The 17069-nt window shown below is 44.6% G+C and overlaps 1 protein-coding gene across 1 annotated transcript in view; it reads left to right on the top strand.

The window, feature by feature from the left end:
• Positions 1–17069, top strand: part of LOC137522011 (serine/threonine-protein phosphatase 2A 65 kDa regulatory subunit A alpha isoform) — a 348262-nt gene that overhangs the window by 259628 nt on the left and 71565 nt on the right. The window lies entirely within an intron of this gene.

Raw genomic sequence — 17069 nt, 5'->3', positions numbered from 1 at the left:
GCTTGTAATTGTTTGATTTCATTCAGTGACAGTCAGACTCTGTGCTGCAGCAGCTGCTTGTTAGGGTCCTGTGTGTGTGCAGGCCATGCCTGCTGCTGCTGGCCTGCTATTAGCCTTAGCTACAGTATAGGTTAGGGAATAGGATTACTGTGTTATTGTGTAGTTTGTACTGCAGTGCTAGTTAGTTGTTAGAGTAGTACTGTGTTGGCTTACTACAGATTTCTGCAGTGCTGCTGTGCTGAGCAGTGTCAGTGTGGCAGTTAGACAGTTAGTGTGCACTGTCTTCTACTCTGCTGTCTGTCACTCCGTGCTGATTTACTTTAAAGTCCAACCCCACATCATCTGGTGACATCATCACATATAAGTTGTACTATGTCTGCTGGCACTGGCAGCTGGGGGAGGGGCAGCAAGGCCAAGAGGAGAGGGAACATTGCTGCCACCATAAGCAGTTCTGCCACGTCCGTGTCCATTCCACCACTAGCCACTGGCCGTCCAGCTGTTAGGGGTAGTCACGCTGCAGAGGTGCAGCAGAGTGTAGCGGCCATTTTCCAGCTGATGGTGGATGAGCAGGCCACCACCAGCTCTGCAACAGAGACCTCCACCCCCACCAGCACTCCTGTTTGCAGGAGCAGCAGCAGCCGCCCAGCAGTTCCTGGGGACTCGGTCATCACGTCGACCCCAGCAGGCAGCCTACCCTCAGTGAGCGCGCTTTTCACTCCAGGCACCATGATCACAATCAGCAGGGCTGTTACCATAAGAGAGTTTGAGGAGAATATTCTGGGTGCATTGGGCTAGGTGGAGGAGTCACAGATGCAGAAGGTGGTTGTTGGGGGGGGGGGGGGGGGGGGGGTCCATGTATGTGGCAGCAGGAGAGGAGTTTGGGGGGGGGGGGGGGGTCATCATCCCAGCAGCAGTTGTTTGAGGAGTGGGAGGATGATGATGATGATGAGATGAAGGACCGTGACTACTATCCACAGGAGGGGGATGTTAGCTCTGAGTCTGAGGAGGAGGATGCGTCGGTGGGTTTGGCACGGAGAATCAGCATTGCAGACATTGGCAGGAGCAGCAGTGGGCATGGAATGTGGGACCCACAGCCTGCTGCTTCATCTTCTGCCACTACCACCAGCCACACCACTCAACCCCCAACCACCAATGGAAAAGCAGCAGCAGCATCCCATTCAGGCCGCAGGGGAATCTTCATGTCCCCAATCTGGCAGTTCTTCACTCTGCCCTCATTGGACAGCAAGTTTGCCACAGGCAATGTGTGCAAACTAAAGCTGAGCAGAGGTTTTGACCCCTCCAAGTATGGCACCTCCAGCTTCATCACCCATCTGTCCAAAAAACATTTTGTTCACCATGAGGAGTTCAAGAGGCTGAAGCAAGCTGGTGCTGGCAGTGGTCAGACTCAGAGCACCATAACCCCCTCTGCCACTCCTGCCAACACTGAGGCCTGTTCAGGCAGCAAGTCCTCAGTGGTCTCCTCTGCTCCCTCCACCGCTTCCCGTGCAAAGGAAAAAACACTGACAGACCCCGTTGTGCGAGTCTTTCCCTGTTGTTGGCAAGAGGGGGACATGAAGTGGCTGGGAATCACTATGCCTGCCTTACCACCCTTTACCGCCACAACCTTCCGGCTCCTCCTGATTGTTAACTATTACTAAGCCTGGTTCACAATTTTTTTACAGCCGTGGTACCAACGCTACGTGCCATAGTACAATCTCCGGCATGCTCCTGGCACACGTTACACCTGCTGCTGCTGCATTGCCCTGCTCCTGTTGCCTGTGCTGCTCCCACCACCAGGGTGCCACAGGCCACTGCTGCTGATACCACCTATATTTAACCCAAAACACAATTGTTGCATAATTTTTTGGAGGTGACTTGGCTAAAAACTGTCATGTCCCAGTTGTGCGGTTGGACTTTGGACACAATGTGGGCTGCACGACCGCTGTCTGGAACCTAGGCCTGATGTTACTTTACAGCCATATTTTTTTAACTCCCCACATAATCAATTAGTGTTTCTCTTAAAAAAAACATGAAGCTTCATGCATCATTTACTCTAAAAAAAAGTTTTGGAAGCAATTTAAAGGCCACTTCCGTTTTTTTATCCGGATATCCGAATTAATTCAGATTTACCAGGATAATGTGTTCGGATATCCGCATCTATTTGGATACCGGAACGGTTCGGATATCTGATCGGATCCGGATTTCTAGCTATCCGAATCAATTCAGATTTTAAAAAAGGGGTATCCGAGCATCCCTGGTCAGCCATACTATCTCAGAGAAAAAAAACACCACATATATAAGTAGATAAATACTTGCTCTACTTACAAAACACATGTATTGTACTGTCCATGTTTTGATTTTAGTGATTTTTTCTACAGTAAAAAAAAGAGAAAGTCCTTCTTAGGATTCTCCGTTTTAACTGTGTCTATCTTGAAGCCAATCCTGATGTCATTTCCTCCCTTACGCTCCTCTGCCTGATTGAGTATGCATTGCCCGCCCTCATCCCAGTCTCCAGGCACTCCCACCCAGCTCTGCAATACAAAGTGCATTGTCTCATGAGAAATATTGGCCAATCAGAGAGGAACAGAGGTGTCGGAGGGGAAAACAGGAGGGAAAGAGGCTTCAGCCAATCAGGCTGCATTAGTTAAAGGAAACATCCAAGCTTAAAAAAAAACCAAAGATCCACATGGGGCTTCCTCCAGCCCATGGCAGCCGTCCTGTGCCCTCGCCGCAGCTCTGGAAGGCTCCCGGTCTTCTCCCCTGGCGCAGCCGACCTCACCAGGTCGGGTTCCGGGTCGGCCTTTTCTGCACTCCACTGAGCGGGTCATGTGGTCCGGCTGACGTCATCAGGACGGTACTGTGCAGGCACAGAACTACTACTACTACTGCGCAGTACCGTCCTGATGACGTCATCAGGGAGCGATCGCGCATGCGAGTGACCGTTCCCTGCTAATCTCCGCCCCAGGACTTGACACCGATCGGCGTTAGGCGGTCGGAAGGGGGTTAAACATTTCTGCCCATGTCTTGTTTTCCTCCAGCTTCTTCCAGAGGTTCTGCTGTTCCCCTCATTCCCACACATCCTGGCAGCACTCAGATCGCAGCTGTTTTCTAGTAATACCAATACCTTTGCTTCCGTTACATTACCTCTCTCTCTGAAGCTGATATCCTCCCTGTCTCTGTCACCCCACCAGCACGGTCTCTGTTCTGTCTGGTTCCTCTGGGATACTTGCTGCTCTATGCCCCTGACCCTCTTCTTATTTGTGCTTTATCACTTAGTTTTCAATTGCTTTTTTGCACGCTTTCTAGAGCTTTGTGTTCTTTAGATATTGAGTTATCACTAATGCAAACCATATGTGTGGTCACTGTGACGAATGTGAAGTCACCCTCCAATTCCTGTTCCCTTTGCCTCAGTTTACCATTCAGCCTCAGACCCTGAGGGAATCCTGAAGGCATTCAGCACTGCAGGCAAAGTAACCTTTTGGATTGGTTGGTGAGCCCACACACAGTACAATCAATACAATCTTAGATCTCATATAGAGTTTGGGTCGCTGCCAACAATTCACAATAAGCTTGCAAATACACAAATGTAACTCTAGCTAATACTTTAGGAGAAAAGGGTTCATTCTACAACCTTTCTAGAGATAGCAAAAAACCAATATCAATAAAGCGGTTATGGTATCTGTCACAGGAGCCCTGGTGGCTGACTGCAAATGGCCTTCCAAACGGTGCCAGCGCACGGATCGTGCGAACTCTGGTCGCAGTCAATGCGCAGGAACTGTTGGGAATTAGCCGCAGACAAACCAGAAGGGAGCCTGTGAGATACGGGTAATTACAACTCACACACGATTCAGGGTATAACTGCCACCACCTCGGTTACCATGGGCCCGAAGAGCCCGCTGACTGACTAGTCCTGCGAAAAAAAACGGTTAAACACACTCTATTCTGTCTAGCCAACAACAAACAATAGTAGTAGTGTCTCTCCAGAGGTCTGGTTCAGTTGTGCGGCTGATAAGCAGGGTAGCGGAACAGTGAATGACTTGGAGGAAGTCTTTTATTCACAGCAATATAAATAATTAATATATACAGACAATTATTAACCACTTCAGCCTACAGCTTCGAAAATCTTATGCATCCAAGCAATGTTCACCTCCCATTCATTCGCTAATAACTTTATCGCTACTTATCAAAATTAATTGATCTATATCTCGTTTTTTCCGCCACTAATTAGGCTTTCTTTAGGTAGTACATTTTGCTAAGAGCCACTTTACTGTAAATACATTTTAACAGGAAGACTAAGATAGAAATGGAAAAAAAACATTATTTCTCAGTTTTTAGCCATTATAGTTTAAAATTAATACATGCTACAGTAATTAAAACCCATGCATTTTATGTGCCCATTTGTCCCGCTTATTACACCATTTAAATTACGTCCCTATCACAATTTATGGCGCCGATATTTTATTTAGAAATAAAGGTGCATTTTTTCAATTTGCGTCGATCACTATTTACAAGCTTATAATTTTAAAAAATGTAATAAGATACTCTCTTGACATGTATATTTAAAAAGTTCAGACCCTTAGGTAACTATTTATGTAGTTTTTTTTTTTTTAATTGTCATTTTTTTTATTATTTTTTTTAATACAAAAATGTATTTGGGTAATTTTAGTTTGGGAGGTAAATAGCCAATTTTAGATGTAAAATAATGTATTTTTTATTCAATACAGGTATGTGGGTGCAGTTTACTATTTGGCCACAAGATGGCCACATTCAAAAAGTTCCTAGATGCGAACGATGTCGCATCTAGGAACTAAAATGAAGAGAAGTTGTTTCCTGGGGGCAGAAATACCACGCTCTCTGATGAGAAAGCGTCGGTATTTCTGCCAGGGACTTGGATCGGTGAATGGGAATTATATTCCCATTCACTGATCGGGGGGGGCAGCGGGAGGTAGCGGGGGCGCGCGCCCGATCGCGCGCAACACACGGCTGCAGCACCACTGCCTATCTGGACGGATATATGCGTCCAGATATGGCGAAGTGGTTAAAATCAACAATTATTAAACCAGTAATAGCCAGTATGAAAAATAAATGGGAGAAAATACTTAGGGTTTGTGGAAATATGTCCTTTTGTGGGAAAATCATCAAGTCCAAGCAAAACGGTTTCAAGTTCTCAAAGTTCTTTGTTCCAGAGATAAATTCAAAGTTCAGTAAGATTTAAAATCCAAACAAAATGGAGGATGTCCTTTGTTTCAATTCAGACAAGATGGCCGCTAGCCATGTGCCCTTTGTTTCAGCTCCGGCAAGATGGCCACCACTTGTTCCTCACGGTGGCCGTGTGTTCATGAAGATGGAAAATGGAGGACTGCCTGAGGGGTTCCTTCCAAAGACTTTTGAACAATGCCCACCTTTGGGTGGAGCCTCAAGTACAGCCCAGGGGTTGGACAGGGGCGGTGAGCCCCCTGGCTGGGTGCTCTCTGCCCACCAAATATGACATTTGTCATAGCTCGGCTTACGCTTTCCTCACACACATGACCATCATATATTCATATTTCTCAGACTAGCCCAGTTCATATGATACCAGACTTGCAGGGGCGTAGCAATAGGGGGTGCAGAGGTAGCGACCACATCGGGGCCCTTGGGCCAGAGGGGCCCCGAAGGGCTCTCCCTCACCTACATTATTACCTCTCTATTGGTCCTGTGCTCATAATAATCATTTCTATAGATGCTGTGAATAGTAGTAATCACTAACAAACTGTTTCCCAGCCTCTTCTTGCACCTCTGACACTGTAGTTGCCATTGACAGGTTTTGGCATGCCGTATCAATTGTTATGTATAGAGTGCTTGGGGGGCCCCATGTAAAACTTGCATCGGGGCCCACAGCTCCTTAGCTACGCCACTGCAGACTTGGGCATGTTTGCATGCCCGGCTAAGAAACCGTGGAATCCCCCGAGTTCTGGTTATGCCAGTGGCCCCAATTTACTATCAAAATACTCACAAGATCCGGACCAGCAGAATGATATAACTTCCACAGCTCTCCGATGTATGGTACTTCTAAAACATGCATAAAGATCATAACTCTATGTTTCCCTATCCTGGCTGAATGGTTCCGCTAAGTCTGCCCCCTGCTGGGATTAGCTTCCTTGGCTCTGAAAAGACTCCTGGTTTGTTAATTAACCTCTGAGTGTAACACCTCCGGCTTCATTAGCAAGTCACAGGGCACAGGCTTCATGAAAAGAACTAGGCTAACTATTTCTCTGAAGACAGCAGAGACCCCCCAGGCTGGACTGCCTGGTGTCCACAGACATGAGATTCTGATTGGGCAGCGCAACGACAACCGAGGCAGGAAGTCGATTGCGGCTGCGTTTTCTGCGCACTGACGGCTCGTCCGTCACAGTAACATTTCCCTTAGGAGACAAGGAACTCTGCGTAGCTTTCAGAACAAGCACTTAGACAAACTATTTTAATTGTTTATTTTATAATAAAATAATGCATAAACTAAATACAGCAATTGGACAGATTGATACATCAAAAATAAAAGGAATAAAATGTTAAAATAACTGAGTATAATGTCTGAGTTGCGTGTCAAGTTACCGTGTCCATTGGGATGGTAAATCCAAATAGAAGATAGAACGTTCTGTGTGTAATAATCCAATGATTAACAGCCAGATCCTTGGTGATATGAATGGTTCGGACTCTCTGTCACAGCCAGTGTCCAGCAGTTTTAATTCACCGCTGGAGGGTGGAGATTGTAATGAAAGATGAGCAGTTCTGCTACATGTCCCAGCTCCACCTTCTGTCATATAAGGCAGAAAAGACTATGAAATACCTGAAATGGTCATATCTTGGCGTCAGTCAAGTCGTGTTCCTGGCATTCTCTGTTTTGCTCAGAGTTTAAACACAGGTATATTGTGATATTTCATTTGATAGCCAACTGGATCTCTGTGCCAGAAGATGCTGGACTAACGTTTTGTGGCGCAATCACCCCCAGATCAGATCTAATGCATATCTGAAATTTTGGTATGCCTAGCATCTATGGAAAACTGATTATTTGAGTATGATGACTATTCTTTCATTCCAAGGCGAGTTAAGTCATTTCCCCTATCAGGATACAGACATTAATGTATCTCTAGGCAGTTTAGGAATGTATAAGCGTTGGTTTCTAGCCCCTGCACTCTCCTTATCCAGTATCCCTTGAAGTAGAAGTAGATGGAGGGATATGAGGTGGTTCTGCGTTAGGTTTTATGGGCCTCCTCTAAGGAACAATAAACCACCATTTCCCCCCGAACAGAAGAATAAACCCATCACATCCTCTTACAAGAGCCTGGACTCTGATACAAACACCCCGTTATTGTAACTGCCTAAGGCATAAATGGATACTCCGACTCATGCTTTGTGTGATTTTGCGGATGGCGCCAGTGAATCCATGACAGTCACGTTTTCAGAATTCATAGTAACAGCTTTCTGTCTTGGAAAGTCATAATGCAAATTAAACTGTATTCTCTAGGCCTTGTCATTTTGGATGTGGAGTGCAAAAATATATCGATTAGTATGAAAGATTGGTGGGCTTAAAGAGACTGGCCAATAAAGGGTCCTTTTTTTCTACTTTTAGACACAAGATATGTTTAATTCTTCACTGAAAGAACTGAGTAATAAATTGGAGCATACAGTGTTTCCCCAAAAATAGGACAGTGTCCTATATTAATTTTTGATCCAAAACATGTGCTAGGCCTTATTTTCAGGGGATGTCTTATTTTTGGGGAAACACATCAAGAAAGAACACATGGCTATTAGGAAACCATAACAGTAGTATTTGTGCAGAATATGTGCATCTCACTTTACATTTGCTAATAAAGGACAAATGATGCAAGGCAATGGCAAAGTCACTGTACTGTTTGCTGAGGTTGATTCCTACTCCCAGAATCCCACACTGATCTTACTCAGATCTAACTATTAAAGAGAGTCTGAAGCGAGAATAAATCTCGCTTCAGACCTCATAGATAGCAGGGGCATGTGTGCCCCTGTTAAACCACCGCTATCCCGCGGCTTAACGGGGGTCCCTTCACCCCCAAATCCCCTCCGTAATGCGGGGGAGCGCTTCCTGGTTGGGGCAGGGCTAACCGCCGCAGCCCTGCCCCATGCGCGTCTGTCAGACGCGTATCTCCGCCTCTCCCCCGCCCCTCTGTCTTCCTTCACTGAGAGGGGCGGGGGAGAGGCGGCAATGCGTGTCTGATAGACGCGCTGGGAGGCAGGGCTGCAGCCATTAGCCCCGCCTCCAGGAAGGAAAATTCTGCGACCAAAATGACGACCAAGGTTTGCGGGGGTGGGTTGGGGGTGAAGGGACCCCTGTTAAGCCGCGGGATAGCGGCGTTTTAGCAGGGGCACATGTGCCCCTGCTATATATGAGAACTGAAGCGAGATTTATTCTCGCTTCAGTGTCTCCTTAAGGAGAGGACAGGCACATGCTTGAGATCCATGCCACTGCTGCCTTGTCTGAGCCACAAGCTGTGCAGAAAAGAGAATGCGAGGACAGCTATCACAGCTAAAGAGAGAGCACAAGCACACATCTTTCTCCATACTAACTCTGCTGAGCCTACTGTGCTGGCAGAAACTCCCTCCACACAGTCTCCTTCACACAGGCAGCTCCTTCTTACCCCCTCACAGCAGCCAGCACATCTTACTCACCAGGGGAGAGAAGAGAGTGACAGAAGTACTGAAGAATTGAGGAGCCATCCACTCATTGCTTCCTGGCTGCCTCTTCCTACTGCATCGCTGTGTCCTCACCTCTTGTCCTCTCTGCTGATACAGTGGGATGTGAACGTTTGGGCAACCTTGTTAATCGTCATGATTTTTTTATATAAATCGTTGGTTGTTACTATAAAAAAAGTCAGTTAAATATATTGTATAGGAGACACACGGTGATATTTGAGAAGTGAAATGAAGTTTATTGGATTTACAGAAAGTGTGCAATAATTGTTTAAACAAAATTAGGCAGGTGCATAAATTTGGGCACCACAAAAAAAAGTGAAATCAATATTTAGTAGATCCCCCTTTTGCAGAAATTACAGCCTCTAAATGCTTCCTGTAGGTTCCAATGAGAGTCTGGATTCTGCTTGAAGGTATTTTGGACCATTCCTCTTTACAAAACGTAGTTCAGTCAGGTTTGATGGCTTCCGAGCATGGACAGCTCTCTTTAACTCACACCACAGATTTTCAATTATATTCAGGTCTGGGGACTGAGATGGCCATTCCAGAAAGTTGTACTTGTTCCTCTGCAATCTGCATGAATGCCTTAGTGGATTTTGAGCAGTGTTTTAGGGTTGTTGTCTTGTTGAAGGATCCAGCCCCGGCACAGCTTCAGCTTTGTCACTGATTCCTGGACATTGGTCTCCAGAAACTGCTGATACTGAGTGGAATCCATGCGTCCCTCAGTTTTCACAAGATTCCCAGTCCCTGCACTGGCGACACAGCCCCACAGCACGATGGGATCACCACCATATTTTACTGTAGGTAGCCGGTGTTTTTCTTGGAATGCTGTGTTTTTTTTGTTTTTTTTCCTCCATGCATAATGTTCCTTGTTATGCCCAAATAACACAATTTTTGTTTCATCAGTCCACAGCACCGTATTCCAAAATGAAGCAGGCTTGTCCAAATGTGCTTTAGCATACCTCAAGCAGCTCTGTTTGTGCTGTGGGCGGAGAAAAGGCTTCCTCTGCATCACTCTCACATACAGCATCTCCTTGTGTAAAGTGCACCGAATGGTTGAATGATGCACAGTGACTCCATCTGCAGCAAGATGATGTTGTAGGTCGTTGGTACTGGTCTGTGGGTTGACTCTGACTGTTCTCACCATTCGTTGCTTCTGTTTATCCGAAATTTTTCTTGGACTTCCACTTTGAGCCTTAACTTGAACTGAGCCTGCGGTCTTCCATTTCCTCAATATGTTCCTAACTGTGGAAACAGAAAGCTGAAATCTCTGAGACAGCTTTCTGTATCCTTCCCCTAAACCATGATGATGAACAATCTTTGTCTTCAGGTCATTTGAGAGTTGTTTTGAGACCCCCATGTTGCTACTCTTCGGAGAAAATTAAAAGAGGAGGGAAACTTACAATTAACCCGCTATACCCATTCGCGTTCCGTCGTTTTCACTTGAGAAATGTTCACCTCCCATTCATTAGCCTATAACTTTATCACTACTTATCACAATGAACTGATCTATATCTTGTTTTTTCCGCTACCAATTAGGCTTTCTTTGGGGGGTACATTTTGCTAAGAGCCACTTTACTGTAAATGCATTTTAACAGGAAGAATAAGAAAAAAACGGAAAAAAATCATTATTTCTCAGTTTTCAGCCATTATATTTTTAAATTAATATATGCCTCCATAATTAAAACTCACGTATTGTATTTGCCCATATGTCCCGGTTATTACACCGTTAAAATTATGTCCCTATCACAATGTATGGCGACAATATTTTATTCGGAAATAAAGGTGCATTTTTTCCGTTTTGCATGTATCACTATTTACAAGTTTAAAATAAAAAAAAAATAGAAATATATCATCTTTACATTGATATTTAAAAATTTTAGACCCTTAGGTAAATATTTACATTTTTTTTTTATTGTAATGTTTTTTGTTTTTTTTTATATTAAACATTTTATTTGGGTAGTTTTGGGAGAGTGGGATGTAAACAATAGGTTTAAAATGTAAATGTGTGTTGATTTTTTTTTTTTTTTTTACTTTTGGTTGTAGTATAACTTTTTGGCCACAAGATGGCGGCCATGAGTTTGTTTACATGACGTCACTCTAAGCTTAACACATGCTTAGAGCGACGCATGGGGGAGGTAACAGCCAGAAAAGGCGAAGCTTCCGAGAGAAGCTGTCGCTTTTACAGCGGGGGAGAGGAATCAGTGATCGGGCACCATAGCCTGATTCACTGATTGCCTGGCTAACGAACCGCGGGCCGGGAGCGCGCGTGCATGCGCGCGATCGGCCGCGGTAGCACGCATGGTTCCTGGACGTAGTTTCTACGTCCAGGAACCAAAATAGGTTAAATAGTCTTTCTCATAATGTGATTCACTTGTATATTTAGGTCAGGGGTAACTGAGCTTACAAAGCCAATTTGAGTTTATTTAAACAATTATTGCACACTTTCTGTAAATCCAATAAACTTAATTTCACTTCTCAAATATCACTGTGTGTCTCCTATATGATATATTTAACTGACATTTTTTACTGTAAAAAGCAATGCTTTATATATGAAAATCATGAGGATTAACAAGATTACCCAAACTTTCGCATCCCACTGTAGATCTTATTTTAGGGGGATGTCTTATATTTTGAGTATGATTGAAATATAAGATAGGGCTTAGGCCCGGTTCACACTTGCGGTTTTGCAAAAACCGCACCGGATGTCCGGACCGCACCGGAGCCGGATCGGACCTGAACCGTACGGTTCCTGTCCGGATCCGGTCCGGTTGCATACGGTTTCCGTGCGGTATGAACACGGTTGCGGTCCGGATCCGGATTCTTAAAGAGATAACAACCTGTATAAAAACAAAAAAAAATGTTGGGGTCTGGGAGGTCAGCAGAAGGGGGACCTGTGGAATCAGGCCCTCCGCTGTTTAGCACTCACCTCCACCTCCAACATGCTGCCAACATCTCCAGCTCGTGCTGCTCCACTCCAAAATGGTTGCCCATGTGTCCCCGATACAATATCGCCGCAACAATCCTCATAGGAAGTGGGGTAGAACATCCGGATTTTTTGCCAGTGTGTTGTGCGCTCTCCGGTTCTCATTGGTTTCCATTGGCCGGATGATGCAGTCCGGCTCCGCCCCGGATACGGCTGCCGGAGGAGCCGGACCAAAAAATAGCGCATGTTGGAACGGACACCGGAGTCCGGATCCGGTCCGGCTCCGGTCCGGACGAAACGGACACATGTGAACCCTGGCATAGACTTACATTGCTATGCCGTGCGTCCGTTTCGTCCAGCCAGCATGCGGTGCGGCTCCGGCACGGCTATTCCGGATAGCCACCGCTAATGTGAACCGGGCCTTACTTTCAGGGGAAGTCATACTTTAGGGTAAACACAGTATCTACTGTTTTCTGTATCACATGAACAATAACAGGTTCTCTGTACAGTCCTGCACTGGGAAATATTTAAAGTAATCCCTTGCAGTCTGTCGTGTTAGTCAAAGGTAATAAGACTTCACACTGTGCAGTCTTATACTAAAAACTCTGCCTAAAATGGAAAATCTCCCTGGGCGGTGGTCACATGATTATGCCTACTGTAAGCTGCCTAGAAGCATGCTGGGAGAGCAGTACAGTACTGACAGATGGTTAGGTGTGGCCCCCGGCAGGCTAAATCCTGACTCAGTCCAGGAAAAATCAAAGTAAATGTTTTTATTTTAGGATTTTGAAATCCTAGAGAGAGTGCAAGGTGTCCATTTTAGACATAATATATGTGGCAATAGTGGTTCTGCCTTCATGCCTTAGCGGCACTCTCCATGTCACTAATTAGGTTATGCTGAGTCTCTGCAGGTTCCCTAAGGTAGGCTAAGTTCTGGCTGCCTGTCCCCATTCCAGGTGACATCTGCCCTTCCCCCGCATGATGTAAGAGGGCCGGACATGGAATTGGCATAGCTGGACTTCTAAACAAGTCCAGCCAAATGTGGGGACCTGCTCCTCAAAGCCTTCTTGGTGACAGCGGCCAGCAATAATATTCAGCCTGATCCACTGCAAGGTGATGTTAATGATCTATTTGCTGACATAACCTATTAAGGTAAAATGGACCAGCTATACCTTAAAGTTAAGCCTAAACCGAAAAAAAACGAATTTTACTTACCTGGGGCTTCTACCAGCCTCATGCAGCCATCCTGTGCCCTCGCAGTCACTCATGACTCTTTTGGTCCCCCGCCACCAGCTAGTTCTGCTTCTACCAGCCCCATGCAGCCATCCTGTGCCCTCGTAGTCACTCACTGCTGCTCCAGTCCCCCACCACCAGCTAGTTCTGCTTCTACCAGCCCCATGCAGCCATCCTGTGCCCTCGTAGTCACTCACTGCTGCTTCAGTCCCCTGTCGCCAGCTAGTTCTGCTTCTACCAGCCTCATGCAGCCATCCTGTGCCCTCGCAGTCACTCATGACTCTTCTGGTCCCCCGCCACCAGCTAGTTCTGCTTCTACCAGCCCCATGCAGCCATCCTGTGCCCTCGTAGTCACTCACTGCTGCTCCAGTCCCCCGCCACCAGCTAGTTCTGCTTCTACCAGCCCCATGCAGCCATCCTGTGCCCTCGTAGTCACTCACTGCTGCTTCAGTCCCCTGTCGCCAGCTAGTTCTGCTTCTACCAGCCCCCTGCAGCCATCCTGTGCCCTCGCAGTCACTCATGACTCTTCTGGTCCCCCGCTGCCAGCTAGTTTTGTTTTCGCTGACTGGAAGTCGGCCTGCCGCCATGCGTACCTTTTTACGCATTCCCGCTAGTGCAGGAAGCTATCGCGGACATTAACACATACATTTTTACGCGTTACGGGTGCAATGGCGGACAGCCGACCCCTAGTCGCAAACAACGAAACTAGCTGGCAGCGGGGGACCGGAAGAGCCATGAGTGACTGCGAGGGCACATGATGGCTGCGTGGGGGCTGGTAGAAGCCCCAGGTAAGTGAAACTCATTTTTTTTCGGTTTAGGTTTAACTTTAAGCCCTGTATGCAGGCTAGATGTTATCCCTATCCCATGGATAATGACCACCTCTTTGGATCCCTGCTGGGCGACAGTTGTAACCACTTAATGCAAACCGGCATAAGGTATATGTGTGTGGGCGTGTGGGTGTGTGTGTGTGTGTGTGTGTGTGTGTGTATATATATATATATATGTATATATATATATGTATCTGTATATATATATATATATATATATATATATATATATATATATATATATATATATATACACCCCTGGTAGATTTTGATGTAGTTACTTTTATTCAACCGACAAGTAATTTTTTTGACGGGAAATGACATAGGTGGCTCCCAAAAGATAGGATGATGTACAAGAGGCATCATTGTGTGTGTTTGCATATTCTGTACCAAAATAAAAACAGCGGGACCACTAAAACTGTGAATTTTAGAAAAGCAAAGTTCAATCAAATTAGGCAGGCACTAAGTTTGGTGAACTGGGATAATGTACTACAAGGGGAGGACACTGAAGGGAAATGGCAAGCTTTTAAACTTATACTCAATCAATACTGTAGTATGTATATCCCATATGGAAACAAAATGTCTAGGAATAAAAAAAGGCCTCTATGGATGAATAGAAAGGTTAAAGATAAAATGAAGAGGAAAAAGAATGCCTACAAGGTCCTAAAACAGGAGGGGGCCGAGGCTGCACTAAGCAATTATAAGGAGTGCAATAAAAATTGTAAGAAAATAAATTAGGCAGGCAAAGATTGAAGCTGAAAAACAAATCGCTAAGGATATCAAATCTAACCCAAAAAGTTTTACAAGTACATCAACTCTAAAAAAAGAAAGGTTGACTGTATAGGACTCCTAAAGGATGAGGATGGGAACTCAATGGTGGATGACCAAGGTAAGGCAGAGTTATTAAATGCTTTCTTTGCTTCTATCTTCACAAAGGAAACAGCACTGTTGCAAACTACAGAGGCGGAAGAGTCTCAATCTTCTAACTGTAATATTAAATACTTAATGCAGGAAGAAGGGAAGGCAAGACTAAATAAATTGAAAATAGAAAAGGCACCTGGCCCGGATGGCATGCATCCTCGGGTCCTAAGGGAATTAAGTTCAGTTATAGATAAACCCCTTTATCTTATCTTTTGTGACTCTCTTGCAACTGGCAGAGTCCCAGTGGATTGGCGTACAGCCCACGTTTTCCCATTATTTAAAAAGGGCAAAAAATCAGATCCAGGAAATTATAGACCTGTAAGCTTAACATCAGTTGTATGCAAACTATTTGAGGGGTTACTAAGAGATACTATACATGACTTCATAGTAGAAAATAATCTTATTTCTCAGCATCAACATGGGTTTACTAAAGACAGGTCCTGTTTGACTAACATGCTCAGCTTTTATGAGGCAGTGAATGCTAATATGGATATTGGGAATGCTGTAGATGTGATATACTTGGACTTTGCAAAGGCCTTCGACACTGTTCCCCACAAAAGTCTGGTGCAAAAGTTGAGGATGCAAGGACTGGGGAAGAGTCTGTGTTCATGGATAGGGAACTGGCTAATGGACAGAAAACAAAGAGTTGTGGTCAATGGATCGTACTCAAAATGGGAGACTGTTAGCAGTGGGGTCCCACAGGGGTCTGTTCTGGGTCCAGTGCTCTTCAATTTATTTATTAATGACCTAGTAGATGCAGTAGTGAGCAATGTTGCTATTTTTGCAGATGATACAAAATTGTGCAGAATCATCAACTCTCAGGAAGATAGTGTCATATTGCAACAGGATCTGGATAGGATGGCTATATGGGCACATACATGGCAGATGAAATTCAATGTTGAAAAATGTAAAGTCATGCATTTTGGACGTACTAATGGTCTAGCACCATACAAAATAAATGGGATACAGTTGGGGACATCAAACTTGGAGAAGGACTTAGGAGTACTCATCGACAACAAGTTAAATAATCGTACTCCATGCCAAGCAGCTGCAGCTAAAGCTAACAAAATTTTGGGATGAGTTAAAAGGGAAATAAAAACTCGAGATGCTAGCATAATATTGCCCCTGTTTAACTCTCTAGTAAGGCCACATCTTGAATATGGAATTCAGTTCTGGGCACCACATTACAGGAAAGATATTGCAGTTTTAGAGCAGGTGCAGAGGCGAGCTACAAAATTGATACGTGGGATGGAAGGTCTCACTTATCAAGAAAGGTTAGATAAACTGGGTTTATTTAGTCTAGAGAAAAGACGCCTTAGAGGAGATCTAATTAACATGTATAAATACATCAGAGGGCAATATAATAGCTTGGCAGATGAGCTTTTTGTCCCTAGGCCTTCTCAAAGGACTAGAGGACATGATCTGTGCATGGAGGAAAAACGTTTTAGCCATTTATTTAGGAAAGGGTTCTTTACAGTAAGAGCGATTAAGATGTGGAATGCATTGCCACTGGAAGTAGTTATGGCAAACTCTATACCTGCATTTAAAGGGGGCTTAGATGCTTTCCTTGCGTTGAAAGACATCCATGGCTACAATTACTAGGTAATGCCTAGTGATGTTGATCCAGGGATTTTATCTGATTGCCATCTGGAGTCGGGAAGGAATTTTTCCCTTTTGAGACTAATTGGACCATGCCTTGTAAGGGTTTTTTCGCCTTCCTCTGGATCAACAGGGATATGTGAGGGAGCAGGCTGGTGTTGTACTTTATACTGGTTGAACTCGATGGACCTATGTCTTTTTTCAACCAAAGTAACTATGTAACTATTAAGTTCAGGCTAGCACACCTGCTTTAAAGTGCAATAGTTCTCCTTTTTATTGCTTCATCAACACAATGATGGCAATTGTTTCGGAGCCACGGCGGGTCTCCTTCCTCAGAATGTGCACATTCTGAGGAAGGAGACCCGCCGTGGCTCCGAAACAATTGTCATCATTGTGTTGATGGAGCAATAAAAAGGAGAACTATTGCACTTTAAAGCAGGTGTGCTAGCCTGAACTTGATTGAACGATTGACTTTTGTGATGCTTGGGCTTAGCACCATCCAGGCTATGCACCCACACTTTGGGGTAAGGTGTGCCACAACCGCAGCCACTACATGTTAACTATGTAACTATATAAAATTTATTTTACAATTTAAAATTGTAAAATGAAAACAAAGTATAAAAGAAAATAAATATATTGTTACCTTAGGAACTTGGCTTTATAAATATGTATGACATGAGGTTATATTACGATTATTTTTGCAAATAAAATCTTTTAATCATTGATAGTGTACAATGAGAAAGCAAAAAACTGAAAAAAACACCTTTATTTACAAATATAATATTGTCACCATGCATTGTACTAGGAACATGATCTAAATGTTGTAATAACCAGGATGAACTGTTTATTGTAAAGCTATAATGGGT

This window comes from Hyperolius riggenbachi, chromosome 6 (assembly GCF_040937935.1).
Source record: "Hyperolius riggenbachi isolate aHypRig1 chromosome 6, aHypRig1.pri, whole genome shotgun sequence".
NCBI classification, from domain to species: domain Eukaryota; kingdom Metazoa; phylum Chordata; class Amphibia; order Anura; family Hyperoliidae; genus Hyperolius; species Hyperolius riggenbachi.
The sequence above is the reverse complement of the archived record's forward strand: the minus strand, read 5'-3'. Positions and strand labels throughout refer to the sequence as shown.